This window comes from Entelurus aequoreus, linkage group LG07 (genome assembly GCF_033978785.1).
Source record: "Entelurus aequoreus isolate RoL-2023_Sb linkage group LG07, RoL_Eaeq_v1.1, whole genome shotgun sequence".
In the NCBI taxonomy this organism is placed as follows: Eukaryota; Metazoa; Chordata; class Actinopteri; order Syngnathiformes; family Syngnathidae; genus Entelurus; species Entelurus aequoreus.
The window spans coordinates 24210443-24227435 of record NC_084737.1 but is presented as its reverse complement, the minus strand read 5'-3'; the positions used below and the strand labels follow the sequence as shown (position 1 = coordinate 24227435).

The following is a 16993-nucleotide window of genomic DNA, read 5'->3' as shown; positions in this document are numbered from 1 at the left end:
AAGTACAGTGTTTTATTTTCCTACATGCAAACACAGTGTTACTGTTCAAACTGTGTGTAATGTTTAGGGATGATGTTTGATAAGAAATTATTGAGTTTGAGCCTATTATCGAATCCTCTTATCGAACCGACTCCTTATTGATTCTCTTATCGAGTCCAGATAGGTTGTTGTATAAGGAAAAAAACACACAATATTCGGTTTAACAAATCACTTCACATTCACTACTGCTCGCTACTATAGTATTACCATATCTGAGTTATTGTGCAAAAATGTCACTCGTCGTGGCTTCATTGTTTACATTTGCAACAGTTATGTTGGCATTCTGGTTTTTGAGCGCATGATTCTTGTGCTAAGTTACCTTAGCTTCTAGTATTCCTGTGCTAAGTAAATTTTTGCTTTAGCTTCTCGTGCGAACGGCACGCTTTCCTTTTGTTTCGTTCCTGTCTGTTGTAATGTGTATGATTTATGAGAAATAAATCATCTCCTACCTGCACGCTTTCATCCAGAGCCGTCAGTTTTGCGTCCCGGGAGAACGAACCGCAGCACGCTGCACCCCACCGTGACAAATGACTGAGCTACGTGACGTAATTTCTTGTGATGTCCTACGGGGCATTTCTTGTCGGGACGGGATTCTTTCCCAGGGATTCGAATAAAGAACCAACTCTTTTTCTTTACTATAGTGGTCTCGATAATGGGTACCGGTTCTCAAAAAGGGATTCGAGTCCGAGGACTCGATTCTTTTCTTATCGAACAACCGGGAAAACCGGTTTTGAGCATCATCCCTAGGAATGTTACAGTAACCAACACTATTAAATATACTTGTTAAATAACGTGTCTTCCTTGTTTTTTATGAATAATTAAGGCCTTCTATGCTACTGTATTTTAATGCTGTTCATGATGGTGGCACTTGGAAATCCAAGTATTTTCTGAGGTGGTACTTGTTGAAAAAAGTTTGACAACTACTGACGTAGTGACATTGTAAACTACATTGGCAGCCACCATTTTGTAATACCCAATACATTGCGTTTCCAACGAGATCACGTTTTTCCCCCGAGTTAGAAAGTTCCAGAACTGTTCACGTTATACCATCTCATCTCCTTGTGGAACATGTGAATGTTTGAAGTGGAACTAAATGTGATCTCTGAAAGCGGTACACATCATTTCCAAAGCACGGCTCCCATCAACATATACAACACTTGTACATATCTGATGAAAAACAACATTATTTTTGTTATTCTAATTATAAGTGGGCCAAATCACCTATATTTGAACATTATATAATGAAAATGACTGCTGTCTGATAATCACATTAATAACACAATAACAATCATGTGTCTGAGTACACCTATTAATCAAAATGTATCTAACACGTCATGTTCATGTTAATGATGAAATAAAAAGTTAGTAAACATGTGAGAGTAAGAAGTAAACAAACATGTCATTTTCATGTTAATGATGAAATATAAAGTTAGTAAACATGTGAGAGTAAGAAGTAAACAAACCTGTTCTGTGTAACACAACTTGAGGTTTCTTGAAAACAGCCTCCAGTAGTTGACGTAGTCTCTTGTTCTCTTCTTTTGTTCGAGAAAGTTCCTCTTTGTACTCTGCCATCGTTCTTTCGCACATTTTCACACAATCACAATACTTTACACTCACAATTGATCTTAACTAAGCGATGTGTTGATCGAATCCGCGTCTCTTTGTTAGCAGCTAACAAGCTAAGCTAATTAGCACGCTAAGCTAACTAGCACGCTAAAACAACTAGCAAGCTAAACGGGCCTAATAATCTCCAAAGTTGACTGAGACGAGTGGAATTCATCCTGACACGGAGGATGAATAAAGTGTAGTTAGTAGCGATGTGAGGAGATGTGCCGAGGCTTAGTAGCGTGTGTGGAGTAAAGGAGGACTTTGCTGCAAAGCGCATATCCTCCACGCTTGCGTCACTTAGGGGCGGGGCCAATGAGTCATAGTGATGGGCAAGTCATGAACGATTCATTCTAAATGTATGTTTTCATGGTGTCTACACAAAAAAGCACGACAACAAATGATCCATCCATCCATTTATATACCGCATGTCCCTGTCGGAGTCGCGGGGGGTGCTGGAGCCTATCTCAGCTGCATTCGGGCGGAAGGCGGGGTAAACCCTGGACAAGTCGCCATCTCATCGCAGGGCCAACAACACAGATAGACAGACACGTATATTAACTGTATCTAACTTTAAATCAGATAAATATCATTCAACAACAACACAATTTGCAGACTATAATTACTGGTTTGCTGGTTTTACTGGTGTACAATTCTGCATCCAAGAGATCACAACAATTGCAGCCATGCGTCCAAAACGTAACATCATCTTGCAGGGACATAAGGACAAGCAAAAGTAAGGTGTCTGTTGTTTTACAATGTAATAATCTATTTAATAAGAAATGTTCAGAGAATACCTTTTTTTTTAGTATTTATTGGAGGGCTCAAAAGACAAAGGTCGTCTGTTTACAGGAGAGTGTCGGTGAGGCACACACCTTTTATCTTAGCTCAGGAATGGATGGGGGAAGGGTTGGAGTTTGTTTTTTTTTGATTGATTGAGACTTTTATTAGTAGGTTGCACAGTGAAGTACATATTTAGTACAATTGACCACTAAATGCAAACACCCGAATAAGTTTTTCAACTTGTTTAAGTCGGGGTCCACTTAAATTGATTCATGATACAGATATATACTAACAGATATATACTATCATCATAATACAGTCATCACACAAGATAATCAAATTTAATTATTTACATTATTTACAATCAGGGGTGTGGAGGGGGGGGGTAGGATATGGACAGCAAGTAGTGGACATAGAGAGAGAGAGAGACAGAGAGAGAGAGAGAGAGAGAGAGAGAGAGAGAGAGAGAGAGAGAGAGAGAGAGAGAGATCAGAGGGCAAAAGAAAAATTATCTACATTTGATTGTTTACATTGGATTATTAGCAATCCGGGGAGGGTGTTAGTTTAGGGTTGTAGCTGCCTGGAGGTGAACCTTTATTGCGGTTTTGAAGGAGGATAGAGATGCCCTTTCTTTTATACCTGTTGGGAGCACATTCCACATTGATGTGGCATAGAAAGAGAATGAGTTAAAGGCCTACTGAAACCCACTACTACCGACCACGCAGTCTGATAGTTTATATATCAATGATGAAATCTTAACATTATAACACATGCCAATACGGCCGGGTTAACTTATAAAGTGACATTTTAAATTTGCCGCTAAACTTCCGGTTCGAAACGCCTCTGAGGATGACGTATGCGTGTGACGTAGCCCGGCGAACACGGGTATGCCTTCCACATTGAAGCCGATACGAAAAAGCTCTGTTTTCATTTCATAATTCCACAGTATTCTGGACATCTGTGTTCGTGAATCTGTTTCAATCATGTTCATTGCATTATAGAGAAGGAAGCCGAGCAAGCAAAGAAGAAAGTTGTCGGTGCGAAATGGACGTATTTTTCGAACGTAGTCAGCCACAACAGTACACAGCCGGCGCTTCTTTGTTTACATTCCCGAAAGATGCAGTCAAGATGGAAGAACTCGGATAACAGAGACTCTAACCAGGAGGACTTTTGATTTGGATACACAGACGCCTGTAGAGAACTGGGACAACACAGACTCTTACCAGGATTACTTTGATTTGGATGACAAAGACGCAGACGTGCTACTGTGAGTATGCAGCTTTGGCTTTTTTTTGCGTATGTACGTAACTTTTTTAAAATATATAAGCTTTATGAACCTTGGGTTAGGTGAACGGTCTTTTGGGCTGAGTGATTGTGTGTGTTGATCATGTGTTTGAATTGTATTGGCGTGTTCTATGGAGCTAGGAGCTAGCAGAGGAGCTAGGAGCTAGCATAACACATACCGTACCGTACGTGCGCGTCACGTACGTAACTTTTTAAAAATATATAAGCTTTATGAACCTTGGGTTAGGTGAACGGTCTTTTGGGCTGAGTGATTGTGTGTGTTGATCAGGTGTTTGAATTGTATTGGCGTGTTCTATGGAGCTAGGAGCTAGCAGAGGAGCTAGGAGCTAGCATAACAAACACGCAGGTGTTATTATGCAGGATTAATTTGTGGCATATTAAATATAAGCCTGGTTGTGTTGTGGCTAATAGAGTATATATATGTCTTGTGTTTATTTACTGTTGTAGTCATTCCCAGCTGAATATCAGGTACCGTGAGTATGCAGCCTTGGCTGCTAAACATTCGATAACTTGACCGTATGTGCGCGTCACGTACGTAACTTTTTTAAAATATATAAGCTTTATGAACCTTGGGTTAGGTAAACGGTCTTTTGGGCTGAGTGATTGTGTGTGTTGATCAGGTGTTTGAATTGTATTGGCGTGTTCTATGGAGCTAGGAGCTAGCAGAGGAGCTAGGAGCTAGCATAACAAACGCGCAGGTGTTTTTATGCAGGATTAATTTGTGGCATATTAAATATAAGCCTGGTTGTGTTGTGGCTAATAGAGTATATATATGTCTTGTGTTTATTTACTGTTGTAGTCATTCCCAGCTGAATATCAGGTCACCCCCGGCTCTCACAGCATCTTCCCTATCTGAATAGCTTCAACTCCCCACTAGTCCTTCACTTGCACTTTACTCATCCACAAATCTTTCATCCTCGCTCAAATTAATGGGGAAATTGTCGCTTTCTCGGTCCGAATCTCTCTCACTTCATGCGGCCATCATTGTAAACAATAGGGAACTTTGCGTATATGTTCAACTGACTACGTCACGCTACTTCCGGTAGGTGCAAGCCTTTTTTTTATCAGATACCAAAAGTTGCAATCTTTATCGTCGTTGTTCTATACTAAATCCTTTCAGCAAAAATATGGCAATATCGCGAAATGATCAAGTATGACACATAGAATAGATCTGCTATCCCCGTTTAAATAAAAAAAATTCATTTCAGTAGGCCTTTAAGACCTTTGTTAGATCGGAATCTGGGTTTAACGTGGGTAGTGGAGCACCCCCTGGTGTTGTGGTTATGGCGGTCATTTACGTTAAGGAAGTAGTTTGACATGTACTTCGGTATCAGGGAGGTGTAGTGGATTTTATAGACTAGGCTCAGTGCAAGTTGTTTAACTCTGTCCTCCACCTTGAGCCAGCCCACTTTGGAGAAGTGGGTAGGAGTGAGGTGGGATCTGGGGTGGAGGTCTAGAAGTAACCTGACTAGCTTGTTCTGGGATGTTTGGAGTTTAGATTTGAGGGTTTTGGAGGTGCTAGGGTACCAGGAGGTGCATGTGTAATCGAAAAAGGGTTGAACGAGAGTTCCCGCCAGAATCCTCATGGTGCTTTTGTTGACCAGAGAGGAGATTCTGTAGAGAAATCTTGTTCGTTGGTTAACCTTTTTGATTACCTTGTTGCCATTTTGTCACAGGAAAGGTGAGCCTCTAGAATGGAACCTAGGTAGGTGACCTCATCTTTCCTGGTGATAACAATGTCACCCCCTTTTTTAGTGAAGTCATTGACTTTCTTAAGGTTGATGTGGGACCCAAACAGGATGGATTCCGTTTTACCCAAGTGTATGGATAGCTTGTTGTCAGCAAGCCAGGTGCGAGTTCTACAGACCTCAGCACTGAGGATTTTCTCCACCTGTGACTTGTCCTTGTCGGATACCAGCAGGGCAGAGTCATCCGCAAACAAAAACAATTCACAGTCGCATGCCGATGACAAGTCGTTTATGTATATTAGGAACAGTAAAGGACCCAATATACTGCCTTGGGGGACTCCACAGCTCACCGAGGGGGGGGGGGGGACACGGTGCCGTTCACCTCTACCACCTGTTCCCTCCCCTCCAAGTAAGATTGCATCCAGCTCCATGAGGTTTTGTTAAATCCGATTGCTCTGAGCTTATCCAACAGTATAGCGTGGTTAACGGTGTCAAAGGCCTTCTGAAGGTCCAGCATGACCATGCCGCAGTATTTGCCCGCGTCCACCTCATGTTTGATGTGGTCGGTCAGATAGAGAAGGCATGTGTCAGTAGAGTGGTTAGTTCTGAAGCCGGATTGGAATTTGTACATGAGTTTATTAGTGGCAAGGTAACTATCGACCTGTTCATAAACAATTTTTTCCATTACTTTCGAAATGGAACTGAGAATAGAAACAGGTCGGTAGTTGCCAGGTTCCAATTTGCTTCCTTTTTTAAAGAGGAGAGTTACTCTTGCAATCTTAAAATCTTTTGGTACTTGGCCTTGTGTAATTGATAGGTTTATTATGTGCGTGATGATCGGGGCAATGATGGAGGCAGTGTCCCTGAGGAATCTGGAGGGAATATTATCAAGGCCGGTGGCCTTGTTAGGGTGGAGCACGCTCAATTTTTTAAACACCTCATCAGCTGTGACCATTTCTAATTTGAAATCATCGTTGGATACTCCTATCTTTCTGTAGAAGGCTTTAATGTGTTCTACACCAAAGCGACCAGAGTGGTGGGACAGCTTGTTGACAAGGGTTGCGGCTATGCTGGTGAAAAAGATGTTAAGTCTGCTAGCTACCTCCATTTTGTCTGTAATGAGGGAGTCACCCTCCTTGATGCTGATGTTGGTGAGTCTTGTTTTAAGTTTCTGGCTGCAACCAGGAAGCTGGTTGTTGAGAATTTTCCAGAGCTCACGTGGCTTATTTGTGTTTTCCTCTATTTTGTCGTTAATGTAATTTTTTTTAAAGGATTTAGTCAGGTTGGTTGACTTATTTCTTAATTTATTGCATTGCTTTTTGAGAGTTGAAAGGAGTAATTTGAGGTTGATATTATTGGGTTGTTTATCTACTTCTGTTTTACATTTTTGGTATTCAGAGTATTTCCTGTCTCTGTCTTTTATGGCAGCTAATAGGTCCGGATTCATCCATGGTTCCGAGCGGGCTTTGATCCTGACTGTTTTCACGGGAGCCATGTCATCTAGTATCTTTAGGAACGCCGTTTTGAAGCGATCCCAAGCAACATCGACCAGGTTGCTCGCGAGCACAGGGGACCAGTCCCACTCATCTAATTTTAAATTGAAATTGTCATTGGAGTATTTTTTGAGGGATCTGGATTGGGCTGTTATGTGGCCATTGGCTTTAGGTTTAGCTATTTTGCGGGTGCAGAAGGTTAGATAGTGGTCGCTAAGACCACAGATCATGACCCCACTATTTTTTATTTTAGGCCGGTCTGAAGTGAGAATGAGATCTATGGTTGATTGGGTGGAATCACACACCCTTGTAGGTAGCGCTATTAGCTGGGAAAGACCGTGCAGATTACAAAACTTGCTGAAGGATCTGAAGACAGGCGCATCTTTGTGTTGAATATCTGTGTTCAGATCCCCAGTTATAATTTTCTCCACGTTGTCTGTCCCCGCCAAGCATTCTTCCAAAACCCCATAGAAATCACTCTGATTAGGGGGTCTATAAACAGTCCCTATTAGTACCGGCTTAGCGTTTTTAAATTTGATTTCCGTCCACACAGATTCCAGGTCATTGTGGTTAAGATCAGTGCGAGTTATGTATTTAATATCTTGGTGAATATACATACAAACGCCCCCACCGTGTTTATTCCTGTCCTTTCTGATAACCGAAAAGTTTTCTATTTCTATCTCTGAGTCAGAAATACTTTGATCAAATTTGGTTTCAGAGAAACACAAGATTTTTACCTTCGTGTTGAGGAACATTTCTCTGATTTGGTCGAGTTTGGCTCCAGAGAGGCTGTTCACATTAAGGTGGATGATGTGTAGTCCACTGGAACCAAAAAGGGCATCAGAGTCCGCTGTGTTGTGGTACTGACCAGAAAAGTTGTTGGTTATTATTGCTGTTGAAGTTGAAGAACAGAAGGAAGAGAAAGGAGAGAGAGAGAGAGGCATATTGTTCTTCCTCCACGTGAAGGGGGGGCGGAGTTGGAGAGGGGGACAGGGGGATGCCAGGTAGGGTTGCTGGGGGTGGATTTCCTTTTGGTGGGCTTTTTTGAAGACAAAGAGAACAACGAAAATGTTTTTGTAAAGGCGCCTCTAAATCCAGTGTATGCCGCGTCCTCGACCGTCATGGACCGGGGAGAGGCCGCGTGGACCCCCGCCATCTCGTGCAGTTCCCCGCCATCACCGATGGCTGGGTCGCCGTCCACCTCCGCCGCGTCGTTCACCGCCGCTGAGTCGCTGCCTTCTCTGATGACTGGGTCGTCCTCCAACGCCGCCGCCGAGCCTCCGACCGTGTCGATGAACGGGGCGAAGGCCTCCGCCGAGCCGCCGACCGCTGGAGCACAGGTGAGCTTGAGTTGAGATGAGCCGGTAGCTGAGTTAGCTTCGATGGCGACGCTAGCAGTAGCATTGCTAGTCTTCGCCAGTCGGGACAACATTAACCGTGTTGTTACAGGGTTGAGTTCAGTGTCTCCTGATAGTAGAAGTAATAGTAGTATTTTTGACTTTCTGTCTATCCTTCCAGTCAGGGGCATGTTCACTTTGCCTCGATGTGCAGTCAAGCACGATGCTAACACGTTAGCTCCAAAACCAAGGTGCTTCGCCGATGTATTGTCGTGGAGATAAAAGTCACTATGGATGTCCATTTCGCGTTCTTGACTCTCATTTTCAAGAGGGTGAAGTATCCGAGGAGGTTTAAAATATGAATCCGTGATCCACAGTACAAAAAGGAGGAAGTGTGGGATAATCCGAGCAGTTGTTTGAATTCCCGATCGGGAGCGAAAGAGGGTGCGACCAGCTGCCACAAACAACCTCAATGACTATCACCCAGTAGCACTCACACCTGTCATCATGAAGTGCTTCGAGAGGCTGGTCCTACACCACATCCAAGCCTGCCTCCCCCCCACTCTAAACCCACAACAGTTTGCCTACCGGGCAAACAGATCCACGGACGACCCCATAACCATAGCTCTCCACTCTGCACTGAGCCACCTGGAACACCGGGGGAGCTATGTCAGGATGCTTTTCATCAACTATAGCTCCGCCTTCAATACAATCATGCCAGACATCCTTGTCACCAAACTGCTTGATTTAGGCCTCCTCACACCCACCTGTTTTTTAATTAAGGACTTCCTGACCAACCGACCCCAGACAGGGAAACTCGGCCCCCATCTCTCCTCCTCCCGCACACTCAGCATCGGCTCTCCACAGGGCTGTGTGCTGAACCCTTTGCTGTATTCCCTCCACACCCATGACTGTAGTCCAGCCCACCCGGAGAACACCATCATCAAATTCGCCGATGACACAACGGTGGTTGGACCCATTACAGGGGGCGATGAGTCTGCATACAGAGATGAGGTTCTGAAACTATCAGCGTGGTGTTCAGTGAACAACCAGGCACTGAACACCACAAAAACCAAGGAACTCATCTTTGACTTCAGGAAAAACACTGCAGACCCTGCCACCCTCTACATCAGGGGTCACCAACCTTTTTGAAACCAAGGGCTACTTCTTAGGTACTGATTAATGCGAAGGGCTACCAGTTAGATACACACTTAAATAAATTGCCAGAAGTAGCCAATTTGCTCAATTTACCTTTAACTCTGTTATTATTAATAATTAATGATATTTATCTTTGTGGAAACACTGATCATCTTAATGATTTCTCACAATAAATATATATAGAAACAGATAAATATCAATATGCAACACTTTATTTTTATATTTTCTCTAAGTGCACATTTTTCAAATTGAACATTTTCAAATGATCACTTCTAAGACAGTCTTGTGAAATCACAATATCCCATTTTAACTAGCTAGCCACTAACATTTTTTAACAAATCATGAATTACTTTGCACCATGTTTGTACAAATAATAACTCATGTAAAATACAAAAGTAAACTCTCAAATTTTTAAATCATGTCACACTTTGAACTGGACACCAAATCTGTTATCTGTTTCTTTGTCAGTTAGTGGGAAGCCTGGCATTGCATGCTGTTAACTAGTGTGTTGTACTCTGGTGTGTAACTTGACACTGCAACTCTGAGTGAGTCTTGCAGATGTGCATCAGTGAGGCGTGTTCTGTGTTTGTTCTTGATGAAGTTCATGTCAGAAAAGGCTGATTCACAAAGATAAGATTTTTCCTCATTGTTTGCGGAACCTTCTTAATCTTTTGGACATATTTTCACAGCAATCTGGCCTTAAGCTTAATTATGATAAATGTAAAATATTAAGGATCGGAAATCTAAAGGGAACGTCCTTTCGAATGGAATGCAAAGTGCCTGTTTTGTGGACAGATGGACCAGTTAACATACTTGGTGTTGTTGTCCCAGAAAATCTGGAAGATCTAGGCTCAGTAAATTATGATAATCGACTAAGAAAGCTGGACAAAATTATGCAATTATGGAAAGGGAAATCCCTAACCTTGTATGGTAAAATGTCTATTGCCAACTCGTTAATTATTCCTCAATTTATTTATTTGTTTTTGTCATTACCAGCTCCATCACAAAACTTTTTTAAGATTTATGAGCGGAGGGTCTTCGATTTTGTCTGGAACGGCAAACCAGAAAAGATTAAAAGAAAGGTTTTGTACAAAGAGTATGAATATGGGGGCCTGAAACTTCTCAACCTTGAAGCTATGTGTCTGTCTTTAAAAGCATCAATTGTTCCAAAGATGTATTTAAACATTGAGTGGTACACAAATGTCCTGTTGGACAAAAAACATGTACTGTATCAAAAGAAATTGTATCCTTTTTTACAAGTGATCCCCTCCCAGAGAGTCTGCTGGGAAACATGGCGGGGTTCATAAAGGAAACAATCCACTCATAGTGGTGTTTTCAATTTTATGTGCCAGAAAAAGATATTTTGCAGCAGTTAATATGGATGAACTCTAATATTGTAATAGATGGAAAGCCTTTCTTTTGGAAAAATATGTTTGAAAGAGGAATCATTTTTGTCAATGATATTATCAATGAGAATGGTAAAATTATGAAGTATGATGAATTTAGAGCTATGTATGGTGATGCTTGCTCAAGCTTTTCATTTTATCAACTAACTGGAGTAATTGGGAAAAGATGAAACAAATAATTAATTATGGAACTACTAAATTATTAGTTTGTAAACCTCTAATAAGAAATCCTAGTTGGCAAAAAGGAACTCAAATAAATAGAAAAATATATAATTTTTATTTAATAAAGAAATCTTTGAAGGCTGCCTCATACAACACAAATGGAAAATGGGAGGACTTTTTTGACTGCCCGTTGCCATGGGATGCCATATTCAAACTAATCTATAAAACCACTATCGATGTGCAAAATCGTTATTTTCAAATTAAAATTATTTATAACTTCTTACCCACAGGGAAAATGTTAAAATTATGGAATATGACAGAGTCAGATGATTGCCGATTTTGTTGTCAGGAGTCTGAATCCACCCTGCATTTGTTTTGGTATTGTCATATTGTGTCTTTGTTTTGGGTGGAAGTTGAAAAAATGTGTTTAAGGATTGGTTTGTTTATGAAGCTTAATGTGGTTTCTGTTATTTTAGGAGAGTTCATTGACAATCATGATTTAGTCAATTTAATTATAGTACTCGGTAAAATGTTTATTTTTAAGGCCAAAAACAGATATTCACTTAGTATTACTTTCTTTAAAACTTTTATTCAGTATTTTCTAACTTTAGAAAGTTACATGGTTGAAAACGATAATGATGCCAAAAAACATTAAAAAAAAAGATGAGGAGTCCTCAAAGGCTTATTTTGAAAGTATAATTATGTTTATAGATTATATGATATCTGTTGTTGTGTTCCCTAATTTGAGTGACCTGGACATAATCTGGACTGTACATAAATGCTTATTTTGAAAATGTAATTTTGTTTATAAATTATATGCAATCTGTTGTGTTCCCTAATTTTTTTCTGTGTACATGAATGAAGGTGTGTGTTGCTGAGTCCGACTTGGACATTATCTGGACTGGGCCTGGTTTAAAAAACCCTTTAAACAAATCTAATTTCATTGACAACCTGGTCTGTTGAAGATAAGGCCCTTTTTAAAAAAATAAAATAAAATAAGATAAATAAATAAAAAACATTTTCTTGGATAAAAAAGAAAGTAAAACAATATAAAAATAATTACATAAAAAATAGTAATTAATGAAAATGTTAGTGGACCAGCAGCCTATACAATCATGTGTGCTTCAGGGACTGTGTCCCTTGCAGATGTGTTGTCTATGTTGTGGGAACCAGAATATTGGTAGCAGAAAGAAATAACCCCTTTTGTGTGAGTGGGTGTGGATGAGTGTGCATGAGGGAGGTTGTTTGGGTTGATGCACTGATTGAAAGTGTATCTTGTGTTTTTTCTATGTAGATTTAATTTAAAAAAATATATATATTTTAATTAATTTATTTTTTTTAAATTTTTAAATTTTTAATTTTTTAATTTTTATTTATTTTTTTAGAACAGGCCCGCGGGCGACTCATCTGGTCCTTACGGGCGACCTGGTGCCCGCGGGCACTGCGTTGGTGACCCCTGCTCTACATCAACGGCGAGGAGGTGGAGAGAGTCAGCTCCTTCAAGTTCATCAGCACCCTCATATCTACTGACCTCTCCTGGACCCAAAATACAACTACGGTCATCCAGAAGGCCCAGCGGAGACTGGTTGTACTTGTTTCTCTCGCGAGATCTGGAAGAGAGAGCTGCTTACTGTCACATATGCATGTACACTAGATGGCAGTGTTGCCCTGTTTGAGAGTGTCACAACATTGATGTTTACGGCAGACGACCTGCTTTACAGTAGGACAAAAACGTGACTGTTGTTGTGTGATGTTGCCGCACTGGGTGGACGTTCATGAAAACTGCCTACAATAAACCCACCTAAAGAAACAAAGAACTCGCCCTCGATCATTCACATGGTGTCAGAAGTGGTCCGTGAGTCACGAAGTTCAATTTAACACGGAAATAGACGACATGGCGAAGTTTAATCCCCCAGCGAGTTTTGCCTTTGACAAGCCAACGGAATGGCTCGACTGGAGACAGCGCTTTGAGCGATACAGACTCGCGACGAAACTCAACAATGAGGATGGTGACGTGCAGGTGAGCTGCCTGATTTATGCAATGGGCAACGAAGCAGAAAATATATATAAATTGTTCACCTTTGCCGAAGACGGACATAGAAACAACTTTGACCGCGTGGTGAAAAAGTTCGACGAGTATTTTTTTCCCGAGGAGGAATATTATCCACGAGAGAGCATGTTTTCACCAGCGTGTCCAGCGGCCTGGGGAGAAGGCAGAGTGTTTTATCAGATCCCTGTACGATCTGTCAGAGCACTGTGAGTTTGGTGCCTGCCGGGATGAAAATATCCGCGACCGTATTGTTGTCGGGATAATTGACAAGGAGCTCTCACGCAGGCTACAGCTAATGGCGGACCTAACGCTCGCACTGACAATACAGACCGTCAGGCAGTCAGAGGAGGTTGCGGCACAAGTAAACCTGCAGGGAGACAAGATGGGATCAGTACAGGAGGTGCGTTACAAACAACAACATCATTGGAAACAACAACAAGGCAAGACAAAAGACAGAAAATGGGAGAATGAAAATAAATGTGGAAAATGCGGGAAAGCTGAGCATGGCAGAGAGGGAAAATGCCCGGCAAGAAAAGCTACTTGCCACAACTGCCATAAAATCGGACATTGGGCCAGATTGTGTCGCAACAGCAACAAGTCAGTGAATGAAGTCACAGAAACTGGGCATGTTGAACAGACATCCTATTTCTTAGGTTCAGTGTGCAGTGGAGATGAGAAAGAACAGTGGACTGTTCAACTACAGGTGGATTCCATCCCAATGGAATTTAAAATTGACACAGGAGCTGATGTCAGTGTATTAAGTGAGGATGCTTTTCACACACTCACCCCACTGAGAGCACTGGAACCTGCTGACATTCCTCTGGACAGCCCAGTGAACTGTTGTGTCTGGGCCGATTTAAAGCAACAGTCAGCTACAAAGGGAAGCATTACCCCTTTAAAGCATATGCGCGCGGCAGTAGTGTCAACAATCTACTCAGCCGGTCCCTTTCAGTAAGAATGAACTTGGTGCGACGAGTCGACGAAGTGACACACACCACCACAGGACATCAGCAAGCTTACGGTGAGCATGGCACACTAAACACTGAACCAGTTAGAATACAGCTGAAAGATGGTGCCCAACCGTATGCTGTTCATTCCGCACGACGTGTGCCCTTCCCAATATTACAAAAAGTCAAAGATGAACTACACAGGATGGAGTATAACGGCATCAGAGAGCCAGTAACACAGCCAACTGAATGGTGTGCACCAATGGTACCTGTTCTGAAGAAGAACACTGGCAAAGCCAGGATATGCGTGGACTTGAAACGGCTTAACGATTCAGTCAAAAGAGAGCGTTATATTTTACCTACCTCGGATGAGATCACGGCCAAGCTCAGTGGAGCAACGCTGTTCTCCTCTCTTGATGCTGTGAGTGGGTTCTGGCAGATCCCGCCGCACTCAGACAGCTGCAAGCTAACAACTTTTATTACACCGTTTGGCAGATACTGTTTTAAGAGATTACCATTCGGGATCACCAGTGCACCGGAAATCTTCCAGCGAAAAATGCTGGAGACGCTGCAAGGGCTGGAAGGTGTTGAAGTTTTTATGGACGACATCCTGGTCTATGGGACCTCGATGGAACAGCATGACATTAGACTTCAAAAGGTACTTCAACGTGTTGAATCAGCAGGCCTGAAGCTCAATAAAGACAAATGCTCCCTCAGACAAAGCCAACTACGTTTTTTGGGACACCTCATCGATCAGTCAAAGTTGAGGCCATTCGACAGCTGGCCCCACCAAGAAATGTCCAGGACATTAAAATAGTTCTGGGCATGGTGAACTACCGCGAGGTATGTTCCTAGCCTATCTACAATAGGTCAACCATTATATGAGCTTTTGAAAAGCAGGAACATCTGGACCTGGAGCCACACACAGCAGGCAGCATTTGAGAACATTAAGGAGATGCTGACCACAGCACCGGTTCTTTCCTTCTACGATGTTGCTAAGCCCACAGCTGTGTCCGCCGACGCCAGTAGTTACGGCCTGGGGGGCGTACTGCTCCAACTCCATGGAGAGGAGTGGAAGCCAGTAGCCTACTGCTCCAGACGTCTCACTGAAGCCGAAACACGTTACGCCCAGATTGAGAAAGAGTGTCTGGCTGGTGTATGGGCCTGTGAAAAATTTGACAAGTATGTTTGCGGCTTGGATCAGTTCAGGCTTGAGACCGATCACAAACCATTAGTACCGCTTGTCAACAATAGAAGTCTGGACAATGTTCCTTTAAGATGTCAGCGGTTACTGATGAGACTCCTGAGGTACAAACCGGTAGCAGAATATGTGCCAGGGAAAACTCTTGTAGTTGCAGATGCCCTGTCTCATAGCCCACAAACGCACACAAAAGGAGAGACTGACACTCAGGATGACGTGGCGTGCTACGTAGCCACAGTGATGCAGGGCATCCCAGCATCTCCAACCAGAATGGAGAGCATCAGGACAGCAACAATGGCCGACAGCCAGCTGCAGGCTGTCATCAAACTAATCAGGTCAGGATGGTCAGAACACATTGTTAATGTCCCACCGTGTGCCAGAGACTTTCTAAAAGTGAAAAATGAACTATCAGAAGCTGATGGCTTGGTCACACGAGGAAACAGAATTGTTATTCCAAAGTCATTAAGAGCAGATATTTACACGATGGACATCAAGGGCTCACAAAGTGCAGAGAAAGGGCCAAAACATCGGTTTGGTGGCCAGGACTCTCTGTAGGACTTAAGAACATTGTAGAGTCGTGCAGGATCTGTCAGGAGCAGAAGTGAGCTCAGCAGAAGGAGCCACTCATCTCCACACCCCTGCCAGACCGTCCATGGAAACAAATCGCTCTTGACCTTTGCGAACACAACAAGCACGATTATCTGGTGATATCTGATTACTATTCACGGTACCTGGAAATCCTGCATCTACCATCAACAACCAGCGCTCAGGTTATTCAGAGACTGAAAGCAACCTTCGCTAGGTTTGGTATCCCGGACGAGGTGGTGAGTGACATCGGACCTCAATTTTCCAGTGCGGAATTCCAGGAGTTGGCACGACAACTGGACTTCAGACACATTACGTCTAGTCCTCACCACCCTCAAGGAAACGGACATGCAGAAAGAGCAGTGCAGACAGCAAAGAGAATCCTCCGACAGGACGATCCACTGGTAGCTCTCATGTACTACCGTTCGACTCCCTGCACTACCACAGGAGTTAGCCCAGCAGAACTGCTGATGGGGAGGAAGATCCGAACAACTCTCCCTACGCTCGAGAAAAATCTGCAACCTAAATGGCCCAACAGAAAGACTGTCAAGCAAAAGGATGCTAAAGAGAAGACTAAACAAGCCTTCTATTACAATCGCCGTCATGGTGCCAGACATCTTCCTGCTCTACAGCCAGGATATAATGTCTACATCAAGCTCGACAACGAAAAATCTTGGAAGACGCCAGCAGTTGTCTCAAAAGAAAGTATTACTCCGAGATCTTATATCGTCAATACACAGGGAGGAGCAGTGCTGCGGCGTAACAGACTTCATCTTCGGGCACAACCAATCCCGAGCCGGAAATGACTACCCCACCTGTGCACACCAATGAGAGTGGTGGGATGATTTCTCAATCACTGTGTGCCACCATTACAGAGGATAGCTGCCCAAATCCAAGTGAGCTGACAACCCCAACACAAACACCAGGACATGTTTTGACCAGGTCTGGCCGTGTCAGTAAGCCAGCCGCTAAACTGGACTTGTAGAGAAAAGTGTTTTGGGTGTTTCACATTGGACAATGGGGTGAAAAAAAAAAAAAAAAAAAATACCTATGTCCTTTGGGGGGGAAGAAGAAGAAGAGAGATGACACAATCATCTGTTCACTTTGAGAATGCACATTGAGTTATGTTTTACGGAACATTTGTGTAACGGTTATGTAGCTTCTGTAAATTTTGATAAGAGTAATTGCTTCCTTTTTTTATTGCGACAAAGGAAGTACACTTTAAAGTTATTTG

The 16993-nt window shown here is 42.6% G+C and overlaps 1 protein-coding gene across 1 annotated transcript in view; it reads right to left on the bottom strand.

Annotated features, from left to right (window-relative positions):
* The window catches only part of LOC133653551 (zinc finger protein 260-like), a 107300-nt gene that overhangs the window by 9472 nt on the left and 80835 nt on the right, over positions 1-16993 (bottom strand). The window lies entirely within an intron of this gene.